This window comes from Notolepis coatsorum (genome assembly GCF_963971535.1).
Source record: "Notolepis coatsorum genome assembly, chromosome: 19".
NCBI classification, from domain to species: Eukaryota; Metazoa; Chordata; class Actinopteri; order Aulopiformes; family Paralepididae; genus Notolepis; species Notolepis coatsorum.
In genome coordinates, this window is record NC_140183.1 from 19,630,874 (window position 1) to 19,648,285 (window position 17,412).

At 42.2% G+C, this 17,412-nt stretch overlaps 1 long non-coding RNA gene across 1 annotated transcript; it reads left to right on the forward strand.

Annotated features, from left to right (window-relative positions):
• Positions 1–204: 204 nt before the first annotated feature.
• On the forward strand, positions 205–4,975 carry LOC311245980. Its single transcript, XR_014620770.1, has 3 exons — positions 205–291; positions 579–655; positions 3,536–4,975. It is a non-coding gene; the product is annotated as an uncharacterized lncRNA (long non-coding RNA).
• The last annotated feature ends 12,437 nt before the right edge of the window (positions 4,976–17,412 follow it).

A 17,412-nucleotide genomic window follows, 5' to 3' on the forward strand; every position in this document is an offset into this window, starting at 1 on the left:
ATATTATATTTCGCCCTGCAGTTGATGATGAGGGAAGTGGATTTCTGCTACTGTGTGAAAAAGGAGAGGCATCTTATTTGTCACCAGTTTTTTTCTTTCCCTTTTTAAACGGGTGCTTAGTGCCACCTTGTGTCCAAAAAGAAAAGTACATCTTTGTTTTGCAACCCCCCCCCCCCCCCCCCCCCACACCCAAAAGGAGGTGGTCAAACTCATAAACAAACCAACGACACTCTGAAGCACGACAGGTTCTGAAAAGCCTTGAAATGACAACGGAGAAAGAGTTCTTCGCGGGTAATCATGTTATTCTAACGATCAAACGCGCTGTGCGTAAATTGTATGCAATTTATATGTCTGAAGTGTGTTGCACACAGCGCCACGTATGCACGACACGTATAACATCGCGCTTACTTTTTGTTTTATTATGCATTCCATTCTTGCAATCAGCTTTATGATTCTCATTCCATTGTATGTTGTCAGTCACTCTTAAACTGTGTAAACTGTAATTTCCTCCGCGCAACTCCTAAGTGTGTATTGGTTCATTGAATATCGTAATCTACTGCAAAAACTTATTCCTGCAGGTATATCAAAGATACCATATGTGCCCAACGCTGGAACACGAGATGTCATGTGCTTCAAACATTACAGTGCAGGGGAGGTAGGTGTGACTGGACACACGCGCACATTTGAATGATATATTTATGTCCACATAAATACAAGTATGTCAAGGACATGAACACACTAATAATGCAATCAGATATTGAGAGATACAAACATGAAAATAACAGGAGCAGGTGAAACTATCTCTCTGAATGAATGAATGAAAACTTTATTTAACAGATTGCAGAATGGGTACAATACAGTACGGCTCAATACACACAATTGTTAAGGGGATGCAGACCAGAGAAAGACGTTTGTCTTGTTTACATCAGGGTCCCCCCCCCTCTCTCTTACTGTCTTACACACACACACACACACACACACACACACACACACACACACACACACACACACACACACACACACAAACACAAAGATACGCACTTTAAGTGTGATTCTGTTACAGTAGAACCGGTGGTTCTCGATCTGTTTCATCAAGGACCTCGAGTCCTTGAGTCCTCGACATTGATATGAGTCCCGTTATTGAAAATAGGCCGTTATTGAAAATAAGAACTTGTTCTTACAAGATACACTACGCGACCAAGGTACCCATGTACATGTCAAAATACTTCCCAAAGGTCAGTGAATACCACGATCACAACACCAGAGGGAGCTCCACAAATCATGTTAAACCCAGATTTGGCTCAAACAAGGGACTAAACACGTTTCGCAATTATGCCACATCAATGTGGAACGCCCTACCCAAAGCTGTAAAGGAATGTGAATCACTACCCACTTTCAAAAACACTCTCAAAGAACACCTACGGGAGACTGCAATTCGAAACTGGCCCCTACAAATGTCCTAACCCAGTTGTACAGTAAATGACCAAGTATGGCTTTGTCAGTATTCCAATGTACAGTGTACAGTGTGTCCCCCCCTACCCAACCCCCCCCCCCACCTCCAATGTACAGCCCCCACCCCCCCATCCAACCCCACCCCACCCACCCAACCTCCCCCAATGTACAGTTTCTACGTCAAATGTATATACACTCTTTTTCTGGACACTTTTTGTATCACAAACAGTACTGTATTTGCAAATCTGATATGTCATAAATGTATAGATGTAGCAGTACTGTCATATGTTATGATGAATTGAAAATGGGGGACGATCAAAAGTCCCATTATCCAGATTCAATTAACCCGATAGAACCAGCAGCAGCACGAGCTCTCTCTCTCCCTCTCTAGAGAGAAAACGAGAAAGAACGAGAGGGGGAGAAAGAGACTGCAGAGCGAGAAAGAAAGGCAGGGAGAATAAAGAGAGAGCTGTACTGTATTGTACCCATTCTGCAATCTGTTAATAAAATTTCAAATCAATCAATCGCGTGGCGCACGCCTCCTCGAATCCAAGCCAGTTTTTCAAACGTGCGGGTTATGTTTGTTTTCAGTTGTTTTTAGTTATTTTCAGGTTTATTTCGCAACACAAGTTTATTTGTTTAAGTTACAGTTTAAACACCCAGTTTATGTTATGCTTTCCATCCTGCAAGCTTTAAATGCACTCAATGATACGACCTGATTTACTGTCAACAGCACCACGTGTTGGAAAGAGCTTCATACCATATCCCTCACTGGCATCTTTTTATTGTTCGGTTGCCCTTATATATAGTGTGTATATACATATATAAAAAGAACAACACTTTCACAAGTTCATAGTTTATTAGTATTTAGATTTAACTATCCAACAGGACTTGACATAAACATTTGTACAGTAATGATGAGAGACAATGCAACACCCGCAGGTTCCGCACTCTATTCCAGTTCACTTATCCAAAACGCTTTACAACTTGTTCCTCACATTTGACCCGTTCACTCACACGTTCACACACCGACGGCGACCATGCAAGGTGCCAACCTGCTCATCAGGGCAATTAAGTGTCTTGCTCAAGGACACTTCAACACGCTGCCCAGGAGGAGCGGGAATCGAACCGTGAACCTCCCGGATTACCAGACGACTGCTCTACTCTGTCGCGTGTCTGCTGAGCAAGGGTAGAATTACCTATGGAGTCAATGGAAAGAATACAGACGCATAATGGGGTAAACAATTGTCAGAACTATGGTCATTTGGACAGTCTTTCGATGCCATTATGAATGACTAGCAATCTGTCGGAGTCGATGAGAGCTTTCATTTATGTCATTTATTCAAAATGCCATTCCAGAATCCGTTCCTATGAGACAGTTTTAGTTCAATTCTGCACCAATGCCAACTGTTTAACATGAGTATGCAATAAGCTCATACTGGCTGCATATCTTTTCTACTGTATCTAGAAGCTCATACTGGCTGCATATCTTTTCTACTGTATCTAGAAGCTCATACTGGCTGCATATCTTTTCTACTGTATCTAGAAGCTCATACTGGCTGCATATCTTTTCTACTGTATCTAGAAGCTCATACTGGCTGCATATCTTTTCTACTGTATCTAGAAGCTCATACTGGCTGCATATCTTTTCTACTGTCTATCTAGAAGCTCATACTGGCTGCATATCTTTTCTACTGTATCTAGAAGCTCATACTGGCTGCATATCTTTTCTACTGTATCTAGAAGCTCATACTGGCTGCATATCTTTTCTACTGTCTATCTAGAAGCTCATACTGGCTGCATATCTTTTCTACTGTCCCTCTAGAAGCTCATACTGGCTGCATATCTTTTCTACTGTCTATCTATTGGTTTGTAAATTTACTAGATCTTCTAGAGATTTAGTTTTTAATTGTATGTTTTGTAATCTGTATCCGTCGTTACCAGTTAGTCGTGTTACTTTGCTCGTATTCACTATTCTGTTGGTTCTAGTTGTACGCCTGGATCTGGTGTTCTTTGACCGTGTCTAACTCTGTCCTCTCGTCCTCTCTCCTCAGCCTGTCTAACTCTGTCCTCTCGTCCTCAGACTGCTCGGCGAAGACCTGGAGACACTGGCTGACTCACCAGGAGCTGATCTGACACCTGCCCGGCTGACTATCCCTGTCGCTGCTCTGACCCCGTCTGTCTGACTCTTCACACCCTGGACTATATGAGTATCACCCCGTGGATCCACCCCTGCCTGGACATTGACCATTCTATTAAATATACCCATATTGGGTTTTCACAAGATCCGTCCGTCTGCATAATGGGTTCAGTACTACACCGTGACAATATTGGCCTGGTGAATGGTGTGTTAGGGTATTAATTGTGATACTGCACACGATAACCATTAAATATAAGGATCTTGAATACAAGGTGTAGTGGTTTAAGCCCTATAGTCAATACAATGACGATTGTAACACTTGGCAACTCTCACTGATTTACAGTATAAACTGGTGGCAGATTATCATGGACACATGATGGCACTATTCACCGTACAATCATTCGACTCTAGATCGCCTTCATTTGCAGGCACCTCTCCAATGTTTTCCCAGTACACCTGGTGCTGTGCTGGTAAAGACACAATGACATGATGCGACTAATTCCCCTCCTCAGTTTTCAATAGACAAGTTTGCCGAATTGGTAAATGCCACTGTCAAGTGCTCTATTGGTATTCAATATCATGAGTTCAGTATTCATAAGTACTCGTGAAAGTATTGACACCTGTCCCTGTTAAGCGAAACAAGAAATTGTGCATCAGACAAAATAACGTGTTGGACGTTGGAGATTTTAAACGTTTTATTTTGATCATGAGAAACATAATCAAGGACAAGGAAAAAAATATCGAGAAACACAGATTGAAACATGACAGAGCTTCTGAAAGCTCCGAGTAAAGCCGTTACAGCAAAACAGAACATCCTGGGAGCAGTAGAAAACAAAATCACAGCGAATAAAGGAACAATCGAACAAGACAAAACAAGTGCTTCGTTACGTGAATACATTCCTCTGGGCCAAAATATAACCATACAACTACACACACATGAGCAATAAGCAATATACCCCCCTCAAAAAAAATAAAAACTCCTCAATAAAACTGGGGTTCTAAACGATAAGAGACAGCTGTATTGTCACGGCTGTTGCAATTCTTTGCGGTTTACAAAGAGTCAGCAATGAGGTATTTCATTAGACGATCCTTTCCATGTCCTGGGTGGCGATGTCGCAAAAGTATCTCAGAATTGATTGATTAATAGATAACTTAATTAACAGATTGCAGAATGGGTACAATACAGTACAGCTCAATACACACAACTGTTAAGAGAATGCAGACCAGAGAAAGACTTTTGTCTTGTTTACATCAGGGTCCCCCATTTTCAATTCATAGTGACATTTATGACATAGGGACATACGTGACACAGGTATATAGTACTGTTACATTTGTGACATATGATATGCAAATATACAGTACTGTTACCCATAGATCCTGACAGAGTATATACATATGATGGGGAGGAGACTGTACATTAGGAGGGGGTGGGTGGGTGGGAGAGAAATATACATACGATGGGGAGAGAAATATATACATACGGTGGGGAGAGAATATATACATACGGTGGAGAGGAGACTGTCTATTAGGAGGGGGTTTGGACATTTACGGTGGCCAGTTTCGAATTGCAGCCTCCCGTAGGTGCTCTTTTAGAGCGGTTTTGAATGTGGGTAGGGATTCACATTCCTTTACAGCTTTGGGTAGGGCGTTCCACAATGATGTGGCATAATTGCGAAACGTGTTTAGTCCCTTGTTTGAGCCGAATCTGGGTTGAACATGGATTTGTTGAGCTTCCTCTGGTGTTGTGGTCGTGGTATTCACTGACCTTTGGGAAGTATTTTGACATGTTGACGTTTCTTACCTAAAAGCTCTCTACCTATCTGCGAGTGTGTGTGTGTTTCTCTGTCACACAAATTCGTGAAGCGTTCATTATTAATATTATTATGATTATTATTATCATAAAACGGCTGTGAAATATTATTCTCCATGTTATTTTGCCATATCGCTGCTGTCGGGACAAAACCTCATAACTCCAAAAACCCAACTTTTCAGCAGATGAAAAAAACGAACACAGATTTGAGGGTGAATAGAGTTAGGAGGTTTAGACAGATCGGTTTAATGCTTTCCCATTGTTTAAACTTTGTAAAACCCACACACACATATGGAGGATGATCTACGGAGTTGAAAATATAATAATAAAAAATTAAAAAAATTGAGTTATGAGGTTGTCCCGACAGCAGCGATATGCTACTTACTACCCTCTTGTAGCGAGCTGTGGTAACTCCATGTTATTTGGCCATATGCTACTTACTACCCTCTAGTGGTGAGCTGTGGTAACTGCAGAGCCTCTCCTCAGTGTTGGATATCCGAGTCTGGAATGAATGAAAGACAAAAATATATCTGTTCATTTGACAACAAAAAGAGAAACCGATAAACAAATCAGTTTACCCCGTTCGAAAAAGTAGTAGGAAGAAGTATACTTTTTCTCCATTCCTACCCCTTTTTAACTCAAATTATATATTTTTATTCTATTGTTAATTACGTATAAATGCTGCATCTCTATACAATCCAATACATTTATACTTACTAAATAAATACCATATGATAGGGGTGGACGGTATGGTCTAAAATTTATATCACGGTATAATTTGAAGCATAGACGGTAACGGTATATATCACGGTATCATCGTTTTTGATAAATCTTTTTTTTTTATTTTATATATATATATTTTTTTTTATAAAATATATATATTATATAATTAGACTTGTACTTGTATTATCTGCGAGACATCGCCACCATGCAACAAGCTCCACTGTCTGTGTGTACTCTAGTAGCCTCCAGCTACGGCCAGGATTCTCCGGCGCTGCACCTGGACCTATACTCGAGTAGCCTCGAGCAGAGCTACGGCCAGGATTTACCGGCGCTGCACCTGGACCCTATTTGTATAACGTTACTTAACTGTGCTCAGCAAGCCCTCAGCTCGAATACGCATCGAATCAGTGTTATAAGACATTGATATCAGGAGCTATCTGTAGCTACTGCTAGCCGGATATATAATGTTAATACAACGCCTCAGTGAATTATTTAGTTCAATGGGACATTTCGTTTTGAACGGTGAACTAACTTGCGCTAACGTGAGCTAACAGGTAGCATACACGTCTCTACTAGACTTTGTGGAGCGTTTGTTGATGTCAGGAGCTATCGGTAGCTGGCCGACTAGATACCGTTCGGTTAGACAATGCCTCATCATGTATTAAACTAAAAGTGAATAGTTGACTGGGTCATTTTGTAACGGTAGCTAAGCTAACGTTAGCTCAGGGAGACGCCGCCGTCCTCCCATGTCCCGTCCCACTAGACCCGTGTTTACATGCGTGCGGTAGGGGCTGGCACGCCCACTGCGCGAAGCCTCCTAAATAACTTTTTCCAGTTCGCACATATCTATTATCTATGACTAATTCTATCTATTTTTAGGGGCAAATGCGAGTGAAATAGTCGCGCTGTGGTTACATGACGTCATTGCTATTTTAGAGCTGCGCTACCGGTTACACGGTATAGTCAAAATCCATACCGTAGAGCAAATTCATACCGTTTATACCGTATATACCATCCACCCCTACCATATGATATACATAATTTCTTCTATTTTTTATTTACATTTTACACATACTCAACATCAACACACTTCCTCTTCCAGATACCCATTTAATTAAGAAATATTTTTGTACATCTTTTTAAACTGATTTATGTTTGTACTCTTTTATCTCCAACTCCAGACTGTTCCACAAGTCCACCCCACAGATTGACATGCACGTACTTTTCATTTTGGTTCTGACAGTTTTATTTTTATTTTTTAAGTTTAGCTCTCCTCAGATTATAGCCACCTTTTCTTTCCCTGAAAATCTTTTGTATATTTTTTGGCAACATGTTATTTCTGGCTTTGTACGTGATTTGTGATGTTTTCAATTTGACCAGATCCATACATCTCAAGGTGTTTGATTTAAGAAACAGTGAGTTTGTGTATTCTATATATATATAAACTAAAAGGAGAAAACCTTCAAAGGAAAGAAGGGACCGCACACTCCACAGGACTCGTTTTTGCTTATTTATTGTTTGCACAACGCGTTTCGCTGTCGCTTCCTCAGGTGCTATGCCTTATATATATATATATATATATATATACACTGCTTGTTTTTACTACCTGTACCTCCCCTCCCCCTCCCCCATGCTGCTATGTCTGCATTTCCCCAAGGGGATCAATAAAGGAATCTTATATCCTACCTTGTTTATTGTCCTTATTGCTCTTTTCTGTAATCTTTTATAGTTACACTGAGGTACAATTGGACTGACAGAGTAAAGTGTGGGTGTGTTTGATTTAGGGACTAGAGCAGGCAGATCCTCACTAAAGGTGTTTTAATGAGAGGATATGGAACAATTGTTGAGATGGAATCATAAAAATGCTAGATTTCTAGTGAATGTAATTAACGACCTAAATTACATGACCCTGTGGCTCAATGCTGCTGCTCTGGAGATTAAATGCGGCCCCTGAAGACACACAGGCCAATAGTGTTAGTGTACGAGTGAGACATGCCATTATACCTACAATTCCTGTCTTAAAAACCAGAAGAAATACAAACTCAGTCTTATAGATAATATTACTTTATATGGGAATGGCCTGGAAAAAGACAAATTGCTGACTTAACGTTGTTACACAAAAAGGTTATTATCATTTCCAAAGATACAAACAAAATGTGTTCACTACATTATATAGGCTTACATTACATTACATTTGGTTATGACAAGGTTCTATATCTTACTTTATGGCCTGCATAGTGCTTGTGAAGTTCTGGATGGCATTGTAGCATCCTGCTAGCCACTACCAGGGCGTCGAAAATCCCCGGTTATACGTTGTACCTTGTAGATACTTGCTTTATTGGTCTGGGTGGTCCTAATTCCTTAGTTGCCTATTTATCCTGATTACTACGACGACTGAACGGTACTTATTTTAATGCTACGGTCATGTTGCTCCTCTCACAGGTGTTAACGGTAACGTTAGCCGTTTTGAACTAGAGTCGACTGCGAGTGTGAGAGTGTCCTGTTGGAAGCTCAAACAGAGCATCACCTGGGACTTGGATAAGTTATTGGCCTCCTTGTGTTGACATTTCTTACCTAAATGCTCTCTACCCACATATTCCACAACTTGATCAGTGATTTGTTTCACGTCGGAGGTGGGATTCGAACAGGCGACTCTGCGTGTGGCGTCTCTACAATTCGTAGCCGCATTTCTGCAGACCCCTCTCTGATTGGTTGAACTCCATTTTTGCAGACCCCTCCCATTTCTGCAGACCCCTCTCTGATTGGTTGAGCGAAGCCCCTCTCTGATTGGCCCCCTGCATGAGCCGAGACAGGCTCCTCTAGCCAGGAGTCGAAACTCCGTTAACTCCAGAGAGAGAGGCTGAACGCAATTTATACGCATGGAAGTATTGATTACGCCATAACGAATCATTAAAAAATATATACCGTTAACTGGAATATGTTGTGTGTGCCTTTACACATGTTGGATAGGATTATGTAATTGGTTTGTATAGCGTCGCGTATAACGTTATTTCGCGTGACTTCACGGTTTATTCACATTTCACAACACAGCCAGCGTTCAACTTGTTTACACTCCCCACTTACTGTACAATGTAACATTTAGATTAACCCAGTTGTCTATCTGTATGTCATATGTTACGATGAATTGAAAATGGGGGACCCTGATGTAAACAAGACGAAAGTCTTTCTCTGGGGTCTGCATTCCCTTAACAATTGTATGTATTGAGCTGTACTGTGTACTGTACCCATTCTGCAATCTGTTAATAAAGTTTTCAATCAATTCAATCAATCAATAACTAGACAGTTACAATATAACATTTAGATTAATTAACCCAGTTAATGCCTTAAGAGAGAGATGCTGGTGGTCAAGTCAAGAGTTATTTGTCACAAGTTGTTTATTAGCCTAGACATTTTCAATTCATCATCTTGTTTACATCAGGGTCCCCCATGTTCAATTCATGATAACATATATGACATACAGGTAGACAGATGGACAGTACTGCTACATTTAGACATTTATGACATACCAGATTTTGAACTTGTGGTAGGCCTAGACATTTTCAATTCATCGTCTTGTTTACATCAGGGTCCCCCATGTTCAATTCATGATAACATATATGACATACAGGTAGACAGATGGACAGTACTGCTACATCTAGACATTTATGACATACCAGATTTTGAACTTGTGGTAGGCCTAGACATTTTCAATGCATCGTCTTGTTTACATCAGGGTCCCCCATGTTCAATTCATGATAACATATATGACATACAGGTAGACAGATGGACAGTACTGCTACATCTAGACATTTATGACATACCAGATTTTGAACTTGTGGTAGGCCTAGACATTTTCAATTCATCGTCTTGTTTACATCAGGGTCCCCCATGTTCAATTCATGATAACATATATGACATATATGTATGGGCCACTCTCCAGGTGACCTGCATCGACCTTGCCCACACCAGGATCTCCTCCTCAGACTGGTGAGTCATTCGCACAGTGGCCTCAAAAGAGGTATGGTCAACGCAGGTCGCAGGATGGGTTCACCGCACGTCTGTACGTGCAGACATGATATGTGTAACCCTTCGGTAAAAGTCCTTCAACACACAAGCAACAAGATGTTATTTTTTTGAAAGCCAGTAAATACTGACAAAAAAAAGCATAGACACTTAGAAGAAGCAATGTACAGTCCCCCCCACCCACCCAACCTCCTCCAATGTACAGTTTCTACGTCAAATGTATAGCCTTTCTTTTCTGGACTCTTTTTGTATCACAAACAGTACTGTATTTGTAAATCTGGTATGTCATAAATGTCTAGATGTAGCAGTACTGTCTATCTGTCTACCTGTATGTCATATATGTTATCATGAATTGAACATGGGGGACCCTGATGTAAACAAGACGATGAATTGAAAATGTCTAGGCCTACCACAAGTTCAAAATCTGGTATGTCATAAATGTCTAGATGTAGCAGTACTGTCCATCTGTCTACCTGTATGTCATATATGTTATCATGAATTGAACATGGGGGACCCTGATGTAAACAAGACGATGAATTGAAAATGTCTAGGCCTACCACAAGTTCAAAATCTGGTATGTCATAAATGTCTAAATGTAGCAGTACTGTCCATCTGTCTACCTGTATGTCATATATGTTATCATGAATTGAACATGGGGGACCCTGATGTAAACAAGATGATGAATTGAAAATGTCTAGGCTAATAAACAACTTGTGACAAATAACTCTTGACTTGACTTGACCACCAGCCTCTCTCTCTTAAGGCATTAACTGGGTTAATTAATCTAAATGTTATATTGTAACTGTCTAGTTATTGATTGATTGAAAACTTTATTAACAGATTGCAGACTGGGTACAGTACACAGTACAGCTCAATACATACAATTGTTAAGGGAATGCAGACCCCAGAGAAAGACTTTCGTCTTGTTTACATCAGGGTCCCCCATTTTCAATTCATCGTAACATATGACATACAGATAGACAACTGGGTTAATCTAAATGTTACATTGTACAGTAAGTGGGGAGTGTAAACAAGTTGAACGCTGGCTATGTTGTGAAATGTGAATAAACCGTGAAGTCACGCGAAATAACGTTATACGCGACGCTATACAAACCAATTACATAATCCTATCCAACATGTGTAAAGGCACACACAACATATTCCAGTTAACGGTATATTTTTTTAATGATTCGTTATGGCGTAATCAATACTTCCATGCGTATAAATTGCGTTCAGCCTCTCTCTCTGGAGTTAACGGAGTTTCGACTCCTGGCTAGAGGAGCTTGTCTCGGCTCATGCGGGGGGCCAATCAGAGAGGGGCTTCGCTCAACCAATCAGAGAGGGGTCTGCAGAAATGGGAGGGGTCTGCAAAAATGGAGTTCAACCAATCAGAGAGGGGTCTGCAGAAATGCGGCTACGAATTGTAGAGACGCCTCTGTGTGAGGTGAGATCCCCGCCTCCTCCCCCCCTCCTTGCACCCCATCCCCCTCCACTCAAACAGAGAGGGCCGGGGATCTCACCTCACACAGAGAGTCGCCTGTTCGAATCCCACCTCCGACGTGAAACAAATCACTGATCAAGTTGTGGAATATGTGGGTACAATCAATCAAATTGCATGTTAATGTAACACAGTGGGGGGCGTTAGTGAGGGTCCCGAGCCTTGTTGATGAGGCTCACTGCAGAGGGGAAGAAACATGTGGCGTGAGGTTTTGGCCCAGTCAGAGGGGGGGGGGGGGGGGGGGGGGGTCAGGGGTCAGCCACAATCTTACCTGCACTTGGCAGGTTTAATTTATTTTTCATAACCTTCCTTGCCTCTGCCAGCCGCCTCTTATTTGATTGATGTTTTTTTTATTTTTGTGTCTTACATACAGATGTATGCCCAGCCCATATGGGCTTACAAGACAAACAATAAGTATATATAGTATACTTGACAAGTATATAGACAAAGATGGCCACAAAAAAATATATCAAGCTGTAAACAATGTATGTAAACAAAGAAACTAGAGGAATTCATATAAAATTATATAGGATATGTGTTTTGTCTCAAGTGCCACGCTTTCTCCAAAAATCCTGCAAAACTGAAAATCTCCTCCACAAAAAACCAACTCAACATACAACTCTCAGACTGCCAGAACAAATCCGGATTTACAAATAGAATTTTCTCAAATAAAGCCCTCCTCAGTGTACAAAGGGCAGTGAAAAACAACAACTTAGAATGGGGAGATGATCGCTCCCCATGGTGCTACGAGCCCACTGCCCATTCTTCTACGTTGAGGGGAGGGGGATGTGGAGGGAATGTGGAGGGGAGGAGGCGGTCATCCCACCCCACACAGAGAGGAGGGGGGGGAGGAGGCGGGATCTCAGCTCACACAGAGAGTCGCCTGTTCGAATCCCACCTCCGACGTGAAACAAATCACTGATCAATGTAATAATAACAGACTATTACACTATTACACACTATTACACTCTATTACACTATTACACTATTACACTCTATTACACTATTACACACTATTACACTCTATTACACTATTACACTCTATTACACTATTACACACTATTACACTATTACATTACACTCTATTACACTATTACACTCTATTACACTCTATTACACTCTATTACACACTATTACACTATTACACACTATTACATTACACTCTATTACACACTATTACACTATTACACTCTATTACACTCTATTACACTCTATTACACTATTACACTATTACACACTATTACACTATTACATTACACTCTATTACACTATTACACTCTATTACACTATTACACACTATTACACTATTACACACTATTACACTCTACACTATTACACTCTATTACACTATTACACACTATTACACACTATTACACACTATTACATTACACACTATTACACTATTACACACTATTACACTATTACACACTATTACACTATTACATTACACTCTATTACACACTATTACACTCTATTACACTATTACTCTATTACACTATTACACTCTATTACACTATTACACTATTACACACTATTACACTCTATTAGCATTTTGTATGAAAGTATTCTGTACTTCTGTATGACAACTATTAAAGAACTTGAACTTGAACACACTATTACATTACACACTATTACACTATCACACACTATTACACTATTACTCTATTACACTATTACACACTATTACACACTATTACACACTATTACACTATTACTCTATTACACTATTACACTATTACACACCATTACACACTATTACATTACACACTATTACACTATTACACTATTACATTACACTCTATTACACACTATTACACACTATTACACTCTATTACACTATTACACACTATTACACTATTACACTATTACACACTATTACACACTATTACACTCTATTAGCATTTTGTATGAAAGTATTCTGTACTTCTGTATGACAACTATTAAAGAACTTGAACTTGAACACACTATTACATTACACACTATTACACTATTACACACTATTACACACTATTACACACTATTACACTATTACTCTATTACACTATTACACACTATTACACTAGCACACACTATTACACTATTACTCTATTACACACTATTACACACTATTACACTAGCACACTATTACACTATTACACACTATTACACTATTACTCTATTACACACTATTAATATTAAACACTATTACACTAATAATAATAATAATAATAATGTAATAATAACATGTGTACATTATGTAGAGAAAACAGCTTAGCTTGCTTAGCCATTGCCGGGAGAACAGTAATGTGTAATAATAACAATGTGTACAATATGTTTAAATAAACAAGGCAGAAGGCATGACTTGTTTGGAAAATACTGTATATTTATTTAGTAAGTAGTTGTGTAATACATGGCACAATCAATCAAAGAGTACACTATTACACACTATTACACTAATAATAATAACGTAGAAAACAGCTTAGCTTGCTCATCATTACACACTATTACACTAGTACACTAATAATAATGTAATAATAACATGTGTACATTATGTAGAGAAAACAGCTTAGCTTGCTCAGCCATTGCAGGGAGAACAGTAATGTGTCATAATAACAATGTGTACAATATGTTTAAATAAACAAGGCAGAAGGCCCGTATATTTATTTAGTAAGTAGTGTAATACATGGCACAATCAAAGAGTGCATGGGGCATTTAAATTACACTTACACACAGGCCCACGATCTTGAATTAATTAATTAATTAATTAATTAATTAATGTTGGCACAAAAGTCACTTGATTGAACCGCTGTTTGTCTGGTGTCTAACCACAGATCCGCTTGACAAGGGAGTCCCCACCGGTAGTCAAGACTACCGACAATATGGCTCTGTGGCTCACAGACACACTCAGGCCCTTACACCACAACGAGGTCTCGGTTCACGTAAGAGGAGAACTGAATTCATGATTGTAGTTCATTCAACTATTTACAAAAACATTAAACTATTTACAAAAACTCATGAATTATTTACAACAACGTCCATGCTAGGGGGCTCACGTGTCCTTAGGCCCAGTAGGCCTAGCGTCCTTCATCATTTTCCGCCACTCCTCGACACTCCTCCCGCCAACAGCAGCACAGTAGGCCACGCCTGCGATGCGAGTGTGGCCAGTAGCCAGCGTCTTAGGCTGACCACACTTGCTGCAGGCGTACAGCTTGCGTTGACGGGGGGGCTCCACCAACACCAGGCCTGCTGCAGCAGCAGCCTCTGCGGCCTTCCTCTTCCTGAAGGCCGTGGTCCGGGGGAGTTGAGGGGGAGGAAGAGGTGGTGGTGGAGGAGGGCCGGTAGAGGGGCCGGCCTGTTGGTCCGGAGGAGGGCGGGGCAGGATGGGCACAAAAGCGGGCAGGATGGGCACAAAAGCGGGCACTACTGGCTGGGTGGGGCGTGCGTGGTCGTCCAGCACGGGGAAGGCGAAGGGCTGTCCATGTCCAGGCTGCTGGAAGGACAGCACCATGGGTGGAGGGAGAGGCTGGGCGGAGGTGCTCGGAGCAGGCATGGCCCCCAGTCCCCGCTCCAAGATGGCCCTCTCCCCTTTCTTCTGCCGTTCAGAGAACCTGTAACACAAAGACAAAGCACAAACGTGTTAGCATTCATCTCCTCATAATGCAGACAATCACATAATGTACATTTGACCACGTGAATATTATACAATACAGCATATATAATATTTATCTCACCACTGTGAAATGGTCCTCTGATTCAGCTCGTAGAGCTGTATACTGGTCCGGTCCATCAGTCTCGGGTGTGCCAGCACTGCATCGCGGATAGCCACGTAGTCCGCGAGGATGAGGGCCCACCGGCTTGCCCCCCTGGCGCCCCCGGACTGCGTGGCTGCTGGGTGGATGCTGCAGAGCCGAATACAAATGGCCTCCACCAGGCGACTGGCGCCAGGCCAACTCGCAGGGCCCGAGTTCACCCCGACAAAGCAACTAAAATACAAGAGGAGAGACACAGGAGAGATTCAATTATGAACAGGATGTATGCTGTGAAGGAAGTGGGGACATTGACAGTTTCATGGTGTGAACAAAGGCAGTGAAAGGAGCTAAACGACAGTACTCAGACGAGCCCAGACGGCCACCCCCCCCCCCCCCCACTCACGACACCTCTCAGAAGCAGACAGCGACGAGTGTGTTAATGTCGCACCGCACCAAAACCAACCGAATCAAATTCCTTGTATGTGAACTAGGGCTGCAACTAACGATTCTTTTATTATTATTTATTATGTCGACTAATCGTTGCAGCCCTAATGTGAACTACTGGGCAATAAAGACCTTTCTGATTTAACGAACACACACTCATGCACGATGAAGGTCATTTGGGTTAATTACTAATAAAGGATCATCTTATCTTATCTTATCACAGGTTAAATGAAAATAGTGGTAACTACCGTTGGAGACTGTCCTTGCCAGGACAGGTAGTGCCTGTCCCCTTCCCCACTTTAAAGCGCCCGCGAGGAAGCCTCTCCTGGAAGCGCGGTGGGTAGACGACCCGCTGTTTGTCGTAATCTGACACGCACTGCCAGAGAGCAACGAGCTGGTCTACGCGCCGGTCTGACAGCCCCCGCTGGTTCCGCGCTTTCACCAAGGCCCTGGCCAGCTTGAGGACATGCTGGTACCCTGGCTGGCCGTCTGGGCCCGCCATCTCCCCCTGAGAGACAGACAGACAGACAGAGAGAGAGACAGAAATTAGACTACCGCTTCACATGCTATACAAAATTGTCATATATTAATATCCAAGTATGTGATATAATGGAGTGCCTTACCTCTGAGTCAGAGGAGGACAGCTGGGCAGCGCGGCGGCGGCGTGTGGGGGCCTCAGGAGAGGTGTCGGGGGCGGGGGGGGTGGGTAGCCCAGACCCGGGTGCGTTAGCTGGATCACCTGACTGGACTGCCGCCTGGCTGGTGTGTGCGGACAGGATGAGGATGAGGACATTGACGGGGGGGGGGCAGAAGAGGGTTGGGTCCTCGCCATCCTCTTCAATGTCCTCATCCAGGTCTAGGTCCAGAACGGCAGCAGTCTCAATCGGAATGTCAGGGTCCAGGCTGACCTTCTCAAGCACTTGGCCAGTCTGCCGGTACAGGTACTCGACGGCAATGAGTTCCCCTGTAATAGAGGAAAAGACAACACATATTCATGTTGCAATTCATACATAGTGTTGAATAATGACACAAAAAATACAAAGGAAGGGATCTTGACAGACATACCAGTGTACACGGCAGGCTTGGTGAAGTCCTTAACCATCGGTTCACCATACATCTCTTGGCTCGCCAGGTTAACAACGTGTTTGAGGTGGCCATTGTAGGAGCATAGCCGCTCCTCTGGCTCCTCCGCTGCAGGTGGTGTAGCTGCCGCGGCGCGGTCTTCGTTCCACCTGACCAGTCCATCTACCAGGAAGGCCTGGAAGTGGTGGTCGTTGGCCTGCGTACCTTCAAAAGAATAATGAGACAATTAGTGATAAATAAAGACAGTAAAACACACACACAATCATTGGAAAATGTAATTACCTGGTATGAACCGGTTGAGGTGGAGGTGGAACGACTCCAGCGATGTGGAACCGCGCGCGCAGCGAAACACGGGTAGACTGACTCCGCCCTTTGTCAGCCTACCGGTCTCCGTGTACAGCTGCACACCAGGTGGGTCCTGAATGCAGTGGAGGTGTCGCTTCTGCGTACTCCAGATGTCCTCGATGCGTTGGGGGTCCAGCAACGGGATGCCCATGGTGTTGTGTCCCGT